The following is a 19,245-nucleotide window of genomic DNA, read 5'->3' on the forward strand; positions in this document are numbered from 1 at the left end:
ATCGGCAAAAATCAATGTTCTTATAGGGAAATAGAAACAGTTCATAACGTTGTTGACTGCTATAAAAAAAAAGATGTGATGAGTACACTTTCTTGGGGAATGCCATTTAATTGGACTCTGGGATATGACTCATGAACAACAAAAGACACTCTGAATATTCAATCTTTTGAAAAGATTTTGATGGAGTCCAAACTGTTACCATTTATTCTTCATTCAAGGAATGCCACGATTATTTTGAGTTTCCATACCAACCATTTCGAACGCTAGGTGCAGATCCATGAAAACAGCTACCAGAAATCGTTTGTTTGCGAATACTTCATTTATCACGGACTCTAAATGAATAATATAATCTAATGTAGATCTTCTTTTTTCGTTTTAGAATGTTCTAGAATTTGACCACGGATTCGACATCACTGAGTTTATTCTATTGGAACTCTTTCCAGGTCAAAATTCGAAAAATACAAACACTATGGTCAACTGTCCGGTGATCAAGCGCTCCAAAATCAAGAAAGCAGTCAGGCGATTGGAACTTATTGATACGAGTCCTCCATAATGACCTTCAATCGTGGTATCCTTTTGTCGCATTCTTCCCGGGACACCCTGTGTAAGTGGATACTCATAAATCATGCTTATGAAACTTAATAGAAAAATCTGATCTCGAGAAATTATTCAATATATCACAGCTCAACCCTATAGAACAATGTGAACAAAATTCCTAGTTAGATTCAGAATTTTCTGCAAACACAGTTTCAATATAAGTAAACCGATTGCATTATTGGCCAACTCGATCTTGTATTCGAGGATGTGAGATACTATTCGTATCTCACATCGTCAATTTAGGCTTATCCATACCAACTAAATAAAAAAAAGGTGTTTTTTTTAGAGCTCTAGAACTTTAAATTGCAATGAAACAAGGATGGATTATTCGATTGACATGAATTTCATTTATCTGCAAGATAATCTTGTGGCATTATATTTCAAATATGATTTCTGGCATATGACCACCACGGCTGGCTCGGCTGTAGTCCAATCTGGACGTCCAATTTTCTATTACCTTTTCCAACATTTGTCGCCGTATATCGGCAATAACACGGCGAATGTTGTCTTCCAAGTGGTCAAGGGTTTGTGGCTTATCCACATAGACCAATGACTTTACATAGCTCCACAGAAAGTAGTCTAGCGGTGTTAAATCGCAAGAACTTGGAGGCCAATTCACAAATCCAAAACGTGAAATTAGGCGGTCACCAAACGTGTCTTTCAATAAATCGATTGTGGCTCGAGTTGTGTGACATGTTGCGCCGTCTTGTTGGAACCACAGCTCCTGGACATCATGGTTGTTCAATTCAGGAATGAAAAAGTTAGTAATCATGGCTCTATACCGATCACCATTGACTGTAACGTTCTGGCCATTCCACCAGCCCATAAAGCGCACCAAAAAGTCAGTTTTTCTGGATGTAACGGTGTTTCGACATACACTTGAGGATTAGCTTCACTCCAAATGTGACAGTTTTGTTTGTTGACGTAGCCATTCAACCAGAAGTGCGCTTCATAGCTAATGGACGTAGTGCGCGATACTTATTCCGCAAGGAACCATTATTTTCCAAATAAAATTGCACTATTTGCAAGCGTTGTTCAGGCGTGAGTCTATTCATGATGAATTGCCAAACCAAACTCAGAATAAATCACTTGACAGCTGTTAAATCGGTCGCCATCTTGAACAGTAATGCCAACTTTAAGTTATACATATACCCTATACAAAACAACAAAATTCAAAAAAGCCTTTCAACTCGTAACTGATTTCCTGTTTCAAGTTGAAATGAGTTAATCTAACGCTGAAGACTAATACTTTCTTTTTCTCTGTTCACTCTTAAAGAACCTTAATGGTGTTGAATTATCTGTAACTAACTCAAAATCATTCTTATCTTTGCTATTCGAATTCATCATAAATAACAACTCATGGGAACAAAACTAAGAGGTGCTGAATATTCGTAACCTCAACTCGTGAAATGATTAACCCTTTCAAGGGATTTTCTCCCAATCATCGGACTCAACTGAGATTTTCCTCCTCTCTCTCCTGTAGAATTTATGCCGGGATTACACTCGTCGGTGAAAGGTATAAAGTTGTTTTTCCGTTTTATGCTTTCCCGATCCCGTACTCATAATTTGGCCATGTTTTACGATTATCATGCGGCCGCCTTACCCGTTGTGAGGTTATGACACGACCATTACTTGTTAATCTATGCAAATTGTGTTTTTGGCAGCCGGACTTTGTGGTAATACCAAGCCGCTGCTTTAAATTGTTGAGTCGCGTGCTCCTTCATAATTTATTAAATGACGCATGAACTTTTCAGTTTTTATCTGAATAGCTTCACGAAATGTTATCGGGCCTCAGAATGGCAGTATTTCAATGGAAATTGAATGCAATTATTGGGGGGGAGTTCTACTGAATAGAATTTAATTTTTCAGTGGTAGATTTAGGAATCAAGGTATAGTTTCCATATGTGATATACAGGATGGCATTTGAAGTGGACAGGATTTTGATAGCCATTGGAAAACATTGCAAGTAACTAACATAAATCAGATTTTAAAGACAGGAGAAAAAAAATCATAAAATGGTTATAAAAAAAATAAATCGGCTTGAAATCTATCGCAAGAATTTACTGTGGTTGAAGGATTATGGCAGGAATGCTCCGTATCATCTACTCTGTTTTAAGTATTCATATCTAGAGATCTGAAGAACAGGAAGAATTGAATGGGAAATCGGACCCCAAATCCAATTCGAGGACGAATAGGTCATCATTGCCAACAATAAGGATGACTTGGAAGATGTGGTATGAAAATTTCAGAAATATGAAATTTGGTGACTAGAAATGAACACGCTAATGACTAAATACCCCCAATGCAGCATGCCTATAGTATTATCGAGAAGTGTTGAGAGGAAGAGCTACTAAGTGTCAATCTCTCAAAGATAACACTGATTCCATTAACTAGAAGAAAGCATATCAACCTCAAAGCAATGGTTCTGAACTATTTTGAAATATCTGGGTATTACTTTGGACAGTAAGCTCAACTGGACGAAACCAGTAGATAAGACTCTTTCCAGAGCCACTGAAGAAATGTGGGCCTGCAAACGACTCTTTGGAAAAAAAGGTCCTCCATATGGTATACCGATGGATCAAAACCAGAGAAAGGTTCAGGTATTGGGGTATATGGTCCCAAAACGAGTGAGGCCTCGATCTTGCAAACCGAGACACTAGCTGTCTATACTTGTGCCCAAGAGATCACACAGCCAAGGGTCTCTAATGACTTGGGAGTGCCGTAATACAATAAAGAAACTGGCCAGAGGCAACGAATTACCTCTACTACCTATAGTAGAGGCTTTTTCATTTTCTTCAATACCATAATACGCAGGTACCCATATCGGAGTATTGTTGTATTGAGGGAACTGGCTTGGAAAATACCAATACGAGGCAGTGGTCCAACGATGGAAGTGGGACAATAGAAAAAACCTCTGGGAGAATACTCCGGGTTTTTTTCAGGTAAAGAAATATTTTTTGGTTCACCGACCTATACTAGAAAGCTCTTGATGCTACCAGCTAAGCTTGGTGGGACTGCTGACAGGACACTGTTGGTGCAAATACTTGTTGTATCGCATGGGTAAGTTAACATATGAAATCTGCAGGCTCTGAGGAAAGGAAGTAGAAACAGCCAAACACAGTGTGCAAATGACCGGGATTGACTGGCCTAAAAACCACTCACCTGGAAAAGTCAGTTTTGGATACTCACGAAGTAATAAACAAGGCTTCTAAGTATGTCCTAACGACGATCAATTTGGTCTCAGTTCCTGGTAGGCTAACAGAGTCATAACGACCCCGCTTCAATGAAATGAAATAAAAACCCAAATAGGAGCGCATGGTATTAGAGATATAATATTAATGTGTTAAAAACAATGCCAAAATCAAACGAATGCATCATCCTTATCTCCTCTTCCCTTCCACAACAACTTATTTCCAAAGAATGAAACCTTAGACTTCAAGAAGTGTCTCATGTAGAACTTGTAATTTGTAATACCTGCGAGTTTATGGAGTTCGCAAAATGAAATCTGGGCAGATACCAGGTGAGAAAGTTAACTAAAAATAAGAGCTATTTTCACTTATTTAAATGTCTGATATTTATATATAACATAACATAACATAACTCAGAAAGAAAACTCGAATGAGATTCGAAAATGAAAAATACGAGAAATGATTTCTCTTAAGCATTCAGGAGAAAAATAGTATCAAAAATATTATCACTAAACCTAATGTCATAAAAATTACCACGAACTGAGATTGATAACGAAACAGGAAAATTAGAATCCCGAAAGAATTGAAAAAAAGTTACCGTCATAAAAAGGTGAGTAAGGTGCATTAAAGAAATATAATGAATATAATCAGTTCAAACTATAGAAAATATCAAAATGAGTAAAATAACAATATTTTCAGAATGTGAAATTTTGAAATAGAAAGGATATCGGGTGTGTAGTCAAACTATTTCAAATTATAAATTGTTAGTCGAGATTTACAAGTAGTTTTCAGAATGTTTTCAGTATATTCATCACTCCAAGCAGACCTTACAAATGTTACATCTCATTGTTTAATTCACACAAAATTTTAGAAAGGTTATATATAGCATATTTCAAAAGATTCTATTGATTTGTGTACGAACTATAAAACAAAGATGGTAATATATCTCCGAAATAACGGAAAAACTGCCTACGTCGTTATCTCTGAATTTCTATATCAACATTGCTTCGACTAGATAACTGCATTTTTTTGCTAACGTAAACGAGCAGAAAGAACAAAATTAACGCTGTTTTGTCCTGATTGGAGCTGCAAAGAACAACAGGGATGAAAGATAACTGCACTGACGAATTCCTGCGGGAAAACTAAATTGTTCAGCGAACAGAAAAACATCCCAACATCGACACAAACTGGTGACAATCGGCGATAATAAATCTCTGCAGAGTTGGAGGCAACTGTTCACCTCGAAAATTTCCGAAAGTATGAATTTAACATGAGTTTCACTAAATTCGGGGTCTAAAGTTGGAGGCCATCTTTGAAACTCATTTATGAAAATCAGTTTGTAATCATTTCCTTTCAGGTATTAGTAAATAGGTTTTAATTCGTCGATTAAATACAATGACGATAGGGACGAAAAACCAATTTTTAACATGATAGTTCACTGATTCATTTATAATTTTCAATATTCATTCACCAAGCTGAAATCAGTCCCTCAAAAGTTAGGGAAGTTCAGAGATTTTGAGACTGGTTGAAAAGTTTTATTGAATTAATCAATTGTCATTTTTGTTTATTTTTTTTTTGTATCGAGACGATAATTTAATTGACTGTTTCTTATAAAAAGGTTATCGTCATCATATCTATATTCATATTTGAAATTCCTTTCAGCATTGAAATCGTAAACTTTGAAATCAGAAATAGATCTCATCAGAATTCATCGAAGACTACCAAATTAGAAAGTTGAAATTGAAAACTGTTGAACTCGTGTAAAATTTGTTTGTTTAAATTTGTGGAGTTAAAATTCCATGAAACTTAATAATGCATAAGTAAATCAGATATTGAACAGAGTTCGAACACGAGATGACTAATTTATATGCAGAAAGCACGATTCTCTTATAAAAACTTCCATAATTTTCACTCATAGAATTTCAATGAGTTTCTTAGGATGTTGTATAGGTAATGAAGACTTGGCAACAATTGGAATGAATAAGTCGAACCAAGATGAATTACTTCTTGCTAGCTTTTTATATAGGCTTTCTATGAATATTCAAGTTGTGGATTAATAGAAAAGATGATATTTTCAAACGGTGACGCCCTGTTTTTTAGAACAAATCAATTTTTGTCAATACTTTCGGCCATACAGACTTTCAGAGTGAAACCATAGTGAATTAAGAAATATTTCTTATATTTTTTTTCATTCAATTCAAACAAAGGTTAGTTCTTTCAAATAGCTGTAGAATGACATCCTCCTATATGTCCAAGATCCACAGGAACAAACCCGAATCTCAAAATATTCCTGAATGAAAGAAATAACTCCTTCTGCAATGATAAGTATCATTTTCATAGTAAAGGGTGTTTTTTTAAAGCTATAAAATTTTAAATTGCAATAAAACAGAGTTTTTCCAAATTTATTGTACGATAGGAATAAAAAGTAGAGCGTGTTTTTTTTAGAGCTATAGAACTTTAAATTGCAATAACACAACGATGGATTATTCGATTGACATGAATTTTATTCATCCGCGAGATAATCTTGTGGCATTATATTTTGAATATGAATTCTGGCATATGACCGCCACGGCTGGCTCGGTTGTAGTCCAATTTTCGTTGACATTTTCCAACATTTGTGGCCGTATATCGGCAATAACACGGCGAATGTTTTCTTCCAAATGGTCAAGGGTTTGTGGCTTATCCGCATAGAACAATGACTTTACATAGCTCCACAGAAAGTAGTCTAGCGGTGTTAAATCACAAGATCTTGGAGGCCAATTCACAGGTCCGAAACGTGAAATTAGGCGGTCACCAAACGTGTCTTTCAATAAATCGATTGTGGCACGAGCTGTGTGACATGTTGCGCCGTCTTGTTGGAATCACAGCTCCTGGACATCATGGTTGTTCAATTCAGGAATGAAAAAGTTAGTAATCATGGATCTATACCGATCACCATTGACTGTAACGTTCTGGCCAACATCGTTTCTGAAGAAGTACGGACCAATGATTCCACTAGCCCATAAAGCGCATCAAACAGTCAGTTTTTCTGGATGTAACGGTGTTTCGACATACACTTGAGGATTAGCTTCACTCCAAATGCGGCAGTTTTGTTCATTGACGTAGCCATTCAACCAGAAGTGCGCTTCATCGCTAAACAAAATTCGCTTTTGAAAATCGGGAACGTCGGCATTATTTTCGAAATGAAATTGCACTATTTGCAAGCGTTGTTCAGGCGTGAGTCTATTCATGATGAATTGCCAAACCAAACTGAGAATGAATCACTTGACAGCTGTTCAGCTGTTAAATCGGTCGCCATCTTGAACAGTAATACCAACTTAAAGTTATATACCTCGAAAAAAAACCCCCGTTATATGTGCCATATGATATGGATACTTCAGAATGTGAAGGAGTTGAGAGTTGAGATTAAATCACTTTCACTACCCACAAGTTGAACCTTTAACACTGTGAGTTCCATCGTATTCAGTTTATCCAATCCTGAAATTGCCTGTGAAATAATTGTGTTCATTTTGTGGTATTTCAGCAGTGAGGGTAAAGTGATACCTATTTTCCAAATTATTAGTTTTAACGACAATCGATAACAGTTTGCAATCGGAGTACAATTAGAGCCCTACACCATGATATAATCCAGTACACGTTTCGCACGTATCTATTATCATTTACCACGTAAGCTCTATCGGGATGGTATCATTGAATCTGTTATATGTGCACTTCCGTTGAGCCTGGTATGCACTAAATGTCGACATGTTTGCAAGTTCGGACTGCAATCAAAATTTCATTACTTGACCGATAATATCGGAGGTGGGAAGAGAGTTAACTACCGTGTTGAATAATATTTTTCGTTTCCGATTCCTTTCGAAGACTGAAATATATATATTTTTGCTGTTTCCCGCACTCAACTCTAACGAACTAAACATAGTGGCGAAAATTGTTGCATGTCGAATTATACACACCAGCAATATTGGAATAACCTACAAAATATACTAACTGACAAAGAATCTGAAACACCCAAAAGGAGCTATTTAAATTTTAATTTTTTTTTAACATAGATAGTAGATCAAGAAGTAAATGATTGAGAGTTGGGGAAAAAACGAAGGGTTTACAATTTTTTTTAATAAATTTGTTGATAATGTGTTTCTCCAACGCGATTATAAATAAAAAATATATAAAAGTCAAAAACACGATATCTTGAAATTAATTGAATTTAATTAAAATCGTTGATTTTGAACTACTGACGAATCGATGGTCAATATCAAGAATATTCGTCTATATATTTATTATATTCAAAAACTTAATTCAATACGCGATTGATTGTCCCTAAAATAGTGAAAATACCGTATGACTTTCAAAGATAATTATTCATCAAACTGTTACTTCAATGGTCAAGTTCTTCAGTAATTGAATAGGTATCGATGCTTTTCGAAATTAACTGATAACAGATTGCTTCCAATGAGGCAATGAATTCCCTTATATGAGGCTCTAGGATTATTCATGGCAATATATAATGGAAAATCGTATCTCATACTATTATAGGGTGAATTATTGGGTAATATTATGAATGGAGGATAACTGCAGAGTAACAGGATTATTAGATGTAACTGAGAAATGGAACTGGTTGTTAAAATCTAATACATTGAACTTGTTGCAATTTTTAGCAATGCTGGTTTCTCAGATGATAATTAATTCGATATTGTTCGTTCATTATTATTAATTTTTTCAAAATCCATTTGAAAAAATTCAATCAGAATCCGACGGAGTATTTTGCAGTGATCGAGGAAATGAGAGAGGCATTCAATGATTTTGACGATGACATTTGACAAAATTTTGTAGCACATGTTGAAAAAACTGAAGAAGAATATTTTGCGATGAGATATATTCTTCCAGTTTTGGAAACAAAATTTCCCTCCTACCTAATGGGCGCAGGTAAGTTTATTTAACGTTATGAAATTCCTATGTAACCATCCGTTTATTATAAGTTCAAATGTCTTGGGAAATAACGTTTATTTGCTCGAATATTAAATGTTGTTTTCAAAGTTTGGAAACGGTTGTATTACGATACAAACTAAAACTTTCATCGAACACTTTATATATGAAAACTAGTTTATAACCATAACTATATAGAGAACTGTTTATATATTTAAAAATTTTACATAATAAAATATAGAAACGTATGAATTAATCTGGTAATATTTCTGGTACAGCTACGTCAGTTTGGCACTCAGTGACATCTACCAAATATACCTTCCATTCTACAGTGGAGGACATTGTCAGAAGGAAATGAACTTAAAGCTTAAAGCACGCGGTGTTGCTCTGGGGTCACCCATCCAATTCCTAACCGAACTTGGCGCTGCTTGGCTTCAGTATTTCACCTTGAACTAACAAATTCAGCGTGCTATGGGTGACTTTGCTGAACTAGCATAGAAGTATGTCTACATACAGGGTGTTTCACGAATGATTGTACAGGCCTTCAGGGCAGATGCAGGCTATTTTGGTGAGTCTGAATCAGTGCTCGAAATATGTCCTAACTATTAGTTTAAGAGACAGGCTGTTTTATTTTTTATGTCAGAAAGAAATGAACTTAGAGCTTAAAGCACGCGGTGTTGCTATGGGGTCACCCATCCAATTCCTAACCGAACTCGGCGCTGCTTGGCTTCAGTATTTCACCTTGAACTAAAAAATTCAGCGTGCTATGGGTGACTTTGCTGAACTAGCATAGAAGTATGTTTACATACAGGGTGTTTCACGATTGAACAGGCCTTCAGGGCAGATGCAGGCCATTTTGGTGAGTCTGAGTATAATGAAGTGAACAACTGCTTATGTAAATGTGTAAATGTTTGGAAATCGCAGACAAATATAGAGAAATATTATTTTTGTGCTTCAAAGTCACCTTAAAATAGCTACCTGTATTGAAGATCCTTTTTATAACAAACCTAAGAGAAATTTTGAACAAGTTGGTTCACGTAAGTGGGTCACTGGATTTTGTGATTAATTGGAACTTCCGGTTCTATCGTAAATGGATAATTTCTTGAAAGCTTCTAATGGGGATATAATTGATCTGATCTTGATTAATTGATCTGATTTGTTTTCCTCTACGATTTCGTGCCAACCATTGCTTGCAACGTTGCTTCATTGCTTTATAAGGCATAAATAATTGAGGAAAAAAGCGCATATAACAACGTGATATAGTAACATGATTAGATCGTACTTTCATCATCGATTTGAAACGAATATTCCATCACACTATTAACCATTCGAGTCAAAAACAGATATATTCCACATGAACGATGATATAATGTTGAACACAAACATGTATGTCAACGAAATAAACGTCAAAGAATGTGAATGTTATGTTTATATTTACGTTGAATGGAAACGTGATGGTTAGAAAACGTAAAGTCAACGTATTCAATAGATAGGTGGTTATTTAATGGTTTAAATGCAATGTTGAAATAACGTCCAATATATACAAAATAACGTATTAATGTAGGCTTGGTTAATCGATCGTCTAGAGGTATGATTCGATTACCTGGCCTTTCGTCTTTTTCTCCGTGACTTTGTTGGATTTGTAATAATGAAACTCTTTTGAATTATTTACATCTATTTACAAAGCCACAATTATACAGTGAAAACTCAGTATTGAGAAGATCCCAATAACGTCCTAATAACAAGTTTCTCGCTACTATACGGTATACGGTACTGAATTTCGTCTTTAACTCTCGTTTAATTGATTACTCGAAACGTCTTCGTCGTACTTCAAGTTTTCGGTCGTCTCGTCTTTAACTTGTTCGCGACTCGTCTTAATCTAGTCCGCGAACCGTCTTTTCGTCTTACGTCTTAAGTTGACCGACCGAACTTGTCTCGTCTTTGATTTAAGTTAAACTGTACCGACTGTACACGTCGTTGGTTTAATCTGAACTGTTCCCGTCTTCGGCTTAATATTCACTGTCCTCTCTGTCGATTGGAACTACCCTGTCTAGGTTTGACCACACCCTTAGGGGAAGGTACCATCCCCCTAGTCCAATAGGATTTTTGCCTTACCGCCCACAAAGATCTTCGCGGATTCCTGGCAATCGAATATTCTAGAAGGCCGAGAACCTGAGAAAAACATGTGAAATACATCTGGCCTAATCGTCTTGTTCAGAAACTTTTCCCAACCCCATAACTCTTAAGTTTTACAATCGACATATGACATTCTTCGACACCCCGAAAGAATAGCACATCCTTTGTGCATTATGTACAATAACCATTCGTTCCCTGTAAATTCATTGAATTTGTCATGCCCTTGGCACTTGAAGAGACTAATAGGTCTCCAAACATCCGGTTGACCATCTCAATTATTTACAGGGAACAATAAACCCGATCCTACATTTGACTCCCCTAAAAATTAGAGTTCGACCCGAACTCATCATCGTCTTCATCTCTGTGAGGTATCCACGGTTTTATGAGTTTCGCATATGTGGATGTCCTCATAGGGCCTTCATGAACCCCGACTTTCGTCACGTCGTACCTGTCTTTCCTCTTTGATTGCGATACCTCATATGGGCCTAGAAACTTTCGCTTACGCTTCTGACCCGTGCCGAATTGCGTTTGCCTTATCGCAACAAGCTTTCCTACCTGGTACGTCTCGACCTTCTTTCTTCGTCGATCATGTTTTCGTCGGCCATCCCTTTGTACCTTAGGTACCTGATCTACGCATTTACTTCTCGTTTGCCCTTTATCGTCTTTCCCCATTTCATTTTCGAACGCTTCAATCACTGACCAATTCTCCTTTTCACGCATTTTAACCCTTTCCACCTGATTATTTCTTCTGGGGACACCGGTCGTTATCGTTACCTGGTTTATGGGTTCCTTCTTATTATTTAATTTCACGTCTTTCGTCTGATTGGCTTTATAGGTCTGGGTCAGTTTACCGTCTTTACTTTTCAAAGGTGGAGTTTCGATGTGTTCTTTATCGATTCGTCGTCGTCGTCCGTCGTCGTTGATAGCGATATGCATCAACCAACTGTTCGCAACCGCTTGTTCCTTCGATCTCACGCTAATCCCTTCTTCCCCAATTAAAACAGTAGCCTGTTTCAGAATATTGGTACCAAGAATCGCTTGAAATCCCAATGATCCCTTAGGGATAACATGAAATTTAAGGTTGAACAATTGTCCATCTATCTTCACGTCTAATTTCAAAGAACCCATCGTTTTCACTTTGAAATGACCCAAACCTCTAATGATGGTGACGTCGTTATCTAACGGTAAGTGACGCAGGTAAGAATTAAAAATATCCTCGCGAATAATGCTTATTTCGCTTCCGGTATCAAAGAGAGCCTCAACTGCAAACGCCCCAAAAACAAGTCTGATCGCATTTTTGGGAACTGATACTACCACGGCCACTTCCGTGGTTTCAACCTTTTCTCTGCAACTCGCGATGTTCATTGCATCGGAAGCATTTTGTTCCTTGGCTTTTATCTGGACATTCCCTCGACTTATGCCCTCTTTGACCGCAACTAAAGCAAGATTCGCTGCTTGCTTGCGCACCGTTTTTCCCGTCTTTAATGCAATATTTCTCGTTCGTCTCCGTTCGCTTGACATTACCGTTTGATCTTACATCTTTCCTCTGAAAGTGAGAATCCCCCCTCTTGGTGATTTCCTCATAAATTTTGGTCTTCTGCTTGAAATCACCAAAATTTTTCGAGCCATACAATATTATTTTATTCGCGGAAGCGTCCGTAATACCGTCTATAATATATTGTATTACCGCTTCTTCTTCAATATTGGCTCTACTGCCGATCTCTCTCATAGCGAGAATGTACTCTTGTACACTCTCACTAGATTTCTTACTCCTGCTAGCCAGGAGTTTGTGAATTTGAGCCGAACTCACACGGACTTCAAATTCCTTGCATAGCCGCTCTTTTAAAGATGCCCACGTCTTTATCCCCTTTTGAGATTGAATAAACAATCTCGCTAAACCCGATAGAGATTTTTTCGCGAATATCAATTTTTGAAGATCTGACCAACCCGTCATCGCAGCCATTTCTTCAAAATCTTCTATCCATCTCCCGACCGGATAATTATCGGCCCCCGTGAATTGTCGAATGGAATCTTCTACGTCCCTAAACGTCAAAGAGAAACTACTTCGACAATTACGGTTTTCCTCTTCGAGCTTCATTTTCGACACCGATACAGAGACAGAGCTAACTAAATCATCGTCATCGTCGTCATCGTCTTCGTCGTCTTTCTCTAATAGGGGACCACACAAGAAATCGCACACCCTTTTGGCGATTTCTTCCGTAGAACCCTCGTATGGCAAATTCAAAATTTGGCATATCGCCTCTAAATCAGTCTCCGTCAATTTTTCTTCAACGTCTTTGATTTTGTCTTGATGTTCGTTATCGTCTTTGTCCCAATCAAATCCGTCAAAGTTTCGTATTGTCCTACGTCTTTTGTATTTGTCACCTTCGGTCCCGAAACAAGCTATGTGCAGCGCTCTTATAGCCGGAACTTTGGCTTTTGAAATACCGTCTTCAATACGTTTTATTTCGCCTAACGAGTACATTTTCAATTTAGGTATATACGTCGAAACGGAATGAAATTAAATTGAATCGTCTTACTTTACCCGTTGACAGAAATTCAGTAACCGCTCACAAATAAAAGCAACAGTCACACAAAATAATGGACACACACAAAAATGAATGGGAATAAGAACAAAAACAAAATCAACACACTAAATCTACCGAAAATAAATCGTCAGATTTGAGAATCGGAGAACAAAATAATCGTCTTCAATCCTGATTAAAATATACCAGAGAAAACAGATACAGGAAAAGATTCTCAAGTGAATAAAAGTCAAAAAACAGTGAATAATCAAATTAAGTCAAATGGAATTGCAGAACCAACAGCTTATGAATTTTTCCTAGCCTCGTCTTAAAAGAAAAATTTCTACCTTGTACAATTCCTCGTCTTGTTGAACGTAATCCTTTATTCACACTGTTACACAAAATGACCTTTTATCACTTCACACACTTTTGACACTTTTCGTAGATGGTCTTCTCCTCGTCTCTCGGTTGATCTTCCTTCTTTTGTAGAATATTCTCGTCTACGTCGAATATTCGAAAATTCCTCTCAGGTCCTGGACGATTTTCTCCTTAATGTAGGCTTTTCACTTTGATCCCGGTTGATTTTCTCCCTGAAAATCTACTCCGATCCCGGACGATTTTCTCACAGCAAATACTTCACAGATCCCGGTTGATTTTCTCCTTGAAAATCAACTTCGATCCCGGACGAGCCCCCAAAATGTAGGCTTGTTTACTTCAATCCCGGTTGAGCCCCCAAAATGTTGGCTCCTCACAATTCAATCCCGGACGAGCCCCCAAAATGTAGGCTTGGTTAATCGATCGTCTAGAGGTATGATTCGATTACCTGGCCTTTCGTCTTTTTCTCCGTGACTTTGTTGGATTTGTAATAATGAAACTCTTTTGAATTATTTACATCTATTTACAAAGCCACAATTATACAGTGAAAACTCAGTATTGAGAAGATCCCAATAACGTCCTAATAACAAGTTTCTCGCTACTATACGGTATACGGTACTGAATTTCGTCTTTAACTCTCGTTTAATTGATGACTCGAAACGTCTTCGTCGTACTTCAAGTTTTCGGTCGTCTCGTCTTTAACTTGTTCGCGACTCGTCTTAATCTAGTCCGCGAACCGTCTTTTCGTCTTACGTCTTAAGTTGACCGACCGAACTTGTCTCGTCTTTGATTTGAGTTAAACTGTACCGTCTGTACACGTCTTTGGTTTAATCTGAACTGTTCCCGTCTTCGGCTTAATCTTCACTGTCCTCTCTGTCGATTGGAACTACCCTGTCTAGGTTTGACCACACCCTTAGGGGAAGGTACCATCCCCCTAGTCCAATAAGATTTTTGCCGTACCGCCCACAAAGATCTTCGCGGATTCCTGGCAATCGAATATTCTAGAAGGCCGAGAACCTGAGAAAAACATGTGAAACACATCTGGCCTAATCGTCTTGTTCAGAAACTTTTCCCAACCCCATAACTCTTAAGTTTTACAATCGACATATGACATTCTTCGACACCCCGAAAGAATAGCACATCCTTTGTGCATTATGTACAATAACCATTCGTTCCCTGTAAATTCATTGAATTTGTCATGCCCTTGGCACTTGAAGAGACTGATAGGTCTCCAAACATCCGGTTGACCATCTCAATTATTTACAGGGAACAATAAACCGGATCCTACATTAATGTTATTGGAGAACTAGTTTCAAAACTAACCGTTGAAAAAATTAATTTCGACGAAAAAACGTCGAAGTATACGTGTGCCCATTGGGTTACTATTGAAATTCGAGTCTCCAAGAACGATTCCAGGAAACGAACACAGAACAGGATATTACGGCGCATAGAAAAAAACGCAAGCACGAAAACCAGGTGAATGCCAACAATCGGCGTGTATACGCGGAGCCGAGTTTTATTTGTTGGAAAGTGCACTCTGATATCGAGACATAACAATAGTACACAGCAATAACAGGAGATCCCCCAATAGCGGTCCAATCGACCCAGCCGTTCCGTTTACGTAATGAGATTACTCCCATCGAGATGGCTGCCGAATGGAGTGAAATTCAGGTATAGCAGCGCTACACGTTTTGGAGAGGAACGAATACAGTCTATCCCAAGATACCCTCGCCATGAATTCCTATATGTGATTACTTTTATTTCGCCATTGTGGGTATAACAATAGATCTCGTTTCGATGGTTTCGCCAGATAATTACGCCTCCATTCGGAAGCTGCACCGTTGGCAACAACGCAGGGGTATCTGCAGAGAATATGGGCGTTTGATGGAAGAAATCGGAGGATTAATAGGTAACGACGAATGGTCAATGGTCACGTGAATATTATTCGTTCATTGGTTGCTAGCAGCAGGGCCCGGTCTAGAGGCCGGCAAACCGGAATTTTGCCGAGGCGGCTAATATTGGAGGCCGGCATGTTCTACTTTTTCCGAGAAATTTGACTCCCTAGAAGAATTTATTCAACCATTTTTTTCCAATTTCAACGAATTTCACAGAGGATTTTTCATATCAAATCAATTAGTGCTGGGGGTTTCACTCAATCATCCTAAAAAAAACAAAATTTTCAGGCATTTTATATGTATAGTCGAAACTCAGACGGAGAACCTCCTAACCTCTAGATGGATGAAAAATATTGGAAAAAGGCATTTACTACTTTTTCTGAGAAATCCGAATTCCAAGAAGTATATATCAAACATTTTTTCTTTAATTTCAACGAATTTTATACATTATTCTTCATATCAAATCAATTAGCGTATATCTAGGGCTTAAAGCTTATGACTCAATAAATTATTGAAGAAACTGCAAGACCATGGGATAAGGAGACAAGCTCTCATTTGAATAGGATCATACTTAAATGATAGAAAACACAAAGAAAACATTGTCAAAGAAGGTAAAACTATATTATCATCAGTTTTAACGAACATTTTCATAAGCGAATTTTGTTTAGCGATGAAGCGCACTTCTGGTTGAATGGCGACGTCAACAAACAAAACTGCCGCATTTGGAGTGAAGCTAATCCTCAAGTGTATTTCGAAACAACGTTAAATCCAGAAAAACTGACTGTTTGGTGCGCTTTATGGGCATTTCAAAAACGATGATAGCCAGAACGTTACAGTCAATGGTGATCGGTATAGAGCCATGATTACTATTTTTTTCATTTCTGAATTGATCAACCATGATGTACAGGAGGTGTGGTTCCAACAAGACGGCGCAACATGTCACACAGCTCGTGCCACAATCGATTTATTGAAAGACTCGTTTGGTGACCGCCTAATTTCACGTTTTGGACCTGTGAATTGGCCTTTTATCTTGCGATGAATAGAATTTATGTCAATCGAATAATCCATCGTTGTTTTATTGCAATTTAAAGTTCTATAGATCTAAAAAAACACATTTTACAAGGAAGTGTATTGGGGCCTCTTCTGTGTCTGGCGTTTCTGAACGATTTAGAGAATATTGTGGAAGAAGAAAATGAATGGTTGGTCAACTTCGTAGACGATACTAACGTACTCACAGGAGCTGACAATGAAAAAGGTTTAGTTGAGGCAGGTTCAGATTTTTTCATTAGGGCTGAAACCTGGTTTGATTCAAATCGGTTGCTTTCGAATACTGACAAAACAAAAGTGATGATATTTAGTACAGTAAGGTGCAATAAAATAAAACCTGAAAAAATAAAAGGAAAATGATAATAACAATATTAACATCACAGAAAATATAGAATTTTTAGGGGTTTTTCTAGATTCCTTTTTGAATTTCAAAAAGCACATTGAATATCTCAATCAAAAAGTGAACAAAGAAAGTTTTGCTATAAGAGTATTAACAAAATACCTGAAGATGAAGTCAATTTTCTAATTGACTTCATCTTCAGGTATTTTGTTAATACTCTTATAGCAAAACTTTCTTTGTTCACTTTCTGATTGAAATTTGCATGGTATAATATTCTTATTATACCATGCAAATTTCGAATCACTATTAAGATATGCACTTCAGTACAAACACAGTAGATACGGTACTGTAACTTGAGTGTTAATTACTCGAAACGTATTCGCATATCACGTCTTCGTCTTTAATTCTAGTTTCGTTCGTCTCGTCTTCAACTCGTTCGCGACTCGTCTTAATCTAGTCCGCGAACCGTCTTTACCGCCGCCGGCTGGAACTCACTAAATTTCCCTGAATATCGAATACCCTTCTTCCGACTTGGCCACACCCTTCGCATCACCCCGATATCGGGGTAAGTACCTCCCCTGGTCCAATAAGAGTTCTGCCGGACCGCCCACAAAGATTTTCGCGGATTCCTGGAAATCGAATATTCTCGAAGGACTAGAACCTGATACACAGATGTGACACATCTGGTACAACCGTCTTGTCTTCGATCTTTTCTAACCCCCTAAGATAAACAATCGAGTAATCGACCCGACATGTCTTCGACACCTCGAAGAATTGACACTTCCTTTCTAAGTTATATACAAAAGCAATTCGTTCCCTGTAAATTCATTGAAACTGTCATGCCCTCGACACTTGAAGAAACTAATAGGTCTCCAAGCATCCTGTAGACCATCTCAATTATTTACAGGGAACAATAACTGGATCCTACATATAATATTCTATTCTACTTTCCTCCTCTTATTCCATTTAAGCATGTTGCATCAATTCATTCGATGGACGATAACTGAAAGGAATTAGCTATTGCCTTCGATAATCTCCTAATGAAACACGTAATTTACTCCAGTTCCATCCTATACAAACAATGAAATAATCAATACTATGCACTAATAAACCTCAAAGGCACAACTGGAAGTGATCCAGAATTCCTGGATTGGGGTCGGGATGACAAAGTTTGTTTTCAATACGTGTAATATTGAGATGTATGGGGGCACTTGAACCAGGAAGAAGTTACGCTCTGCGGACTGTGAATACAGAAATTCAGGGACAAAGCAATTGAATTCCTGCTTACCTTTGAAAATTGAAACTGCGTAGGTGTGAAGTTCTCATTCGTTCCGTGAAATTTGACACTTTTGCATATCTTCCAAAAATGGCATGAATTCTTTTGATATTTGACTTGGTGTAATATACGGGCTGCAACAAAGAAAGTTTATTTATTATTAGTTGTGAGTTCGAGGAAATTTCAATTGTATTCTTTTAAATATAACAAATAGAATGAGAATATCATTAATTCTTAGGGAAATACTTCACAACTTGTTGAAATTTTATTTTAAAGTGAGTTTATCAGCACCACGTGGTAAGTGTAGGAAGAAGTAATGAGGTTATCCTTATACAGGTTCTTAGCTCTTGTGAGGTGTAACAAAGGCTTAGTAGAAATGAACTGAAAACTTTGAACATAATAATACATACAATGCCAAAATTGGACCCTATTATGTTCTTCGAAATGAGGCATTATTGATATAAGTCAAGAAGTGTATTAGAAACAACAATTAATTGCGAACGGAAACTCAGTAATCACTCAAACATGCTCAATCGATATGAATCACTTTCGGAAAATTGGCATGTAAAATTAGAGGAAATTGTTGTTATACTCCTGTATGGGTAGCACATGTGAAAGAAATGAAAATTAAATGTAGGTACAAAAAACCATCTTTGATGAATTTTCGTTCTTCAGTTAACGAGGGGAGTCCAAGAATTTTAGCGATATGTGTATATAACTGAAATAATATGAGTATACCTATATGGAGTTTCCTAAACGTGATGTTCTGAATAATGAAGAAAATGCCAATCGCTACTTTCGAATTGATTGTAAGATATCCATTAACCTCTCATTGATGGGCTCGACTAGTTCCTTTAACCAATTGATGAGTCATTCAAATATTAATGATATCCCTTAATGCCGTCTTCTGTACAATGTCTGTACAAATTTCAGATGCGGCCTC

At 37.3% G+C, this 19,245-nt stretch overlaps 1 protein-coding gene across 1 annotated transcript in view; it reads right to left on the reverse strand.

Moving 5' to 3' along the window:
- LOC123673086 overlaps positions 1 to 18,401 on the reverse strand; it is a 179,391-nt gene extending 160,990 nt beyond the window's left edge. Inside the window, exon 1 of the mRNA XM_045607511.1 lies at positions 18,315 to 18,401. The gene's annotated coding sequence lies outside the window, so the exon portion shown is untranslated. The remainder of the gene's footprint in view (positions 1 to 18,314) is intronic.
- Between the last annotated feature and the right edge of the window lie 844 nt (positions 18,402 to 19,245).

The sequence above is a fragment of the Harmonia axyridis genome, chromosome 2 (assembly GCF_914767665.1).
Source record: "Harmonia axyridis chromosome 2, icHarAxyr1.1, whole genome shotgun sequence".
NCBI classification, from domain to species: Eukaryota; Metazoa; Arthropoda; class Insecta; order Coleoptera; family Coccinellidae; genus Harmonia; species Harmonia axyridis.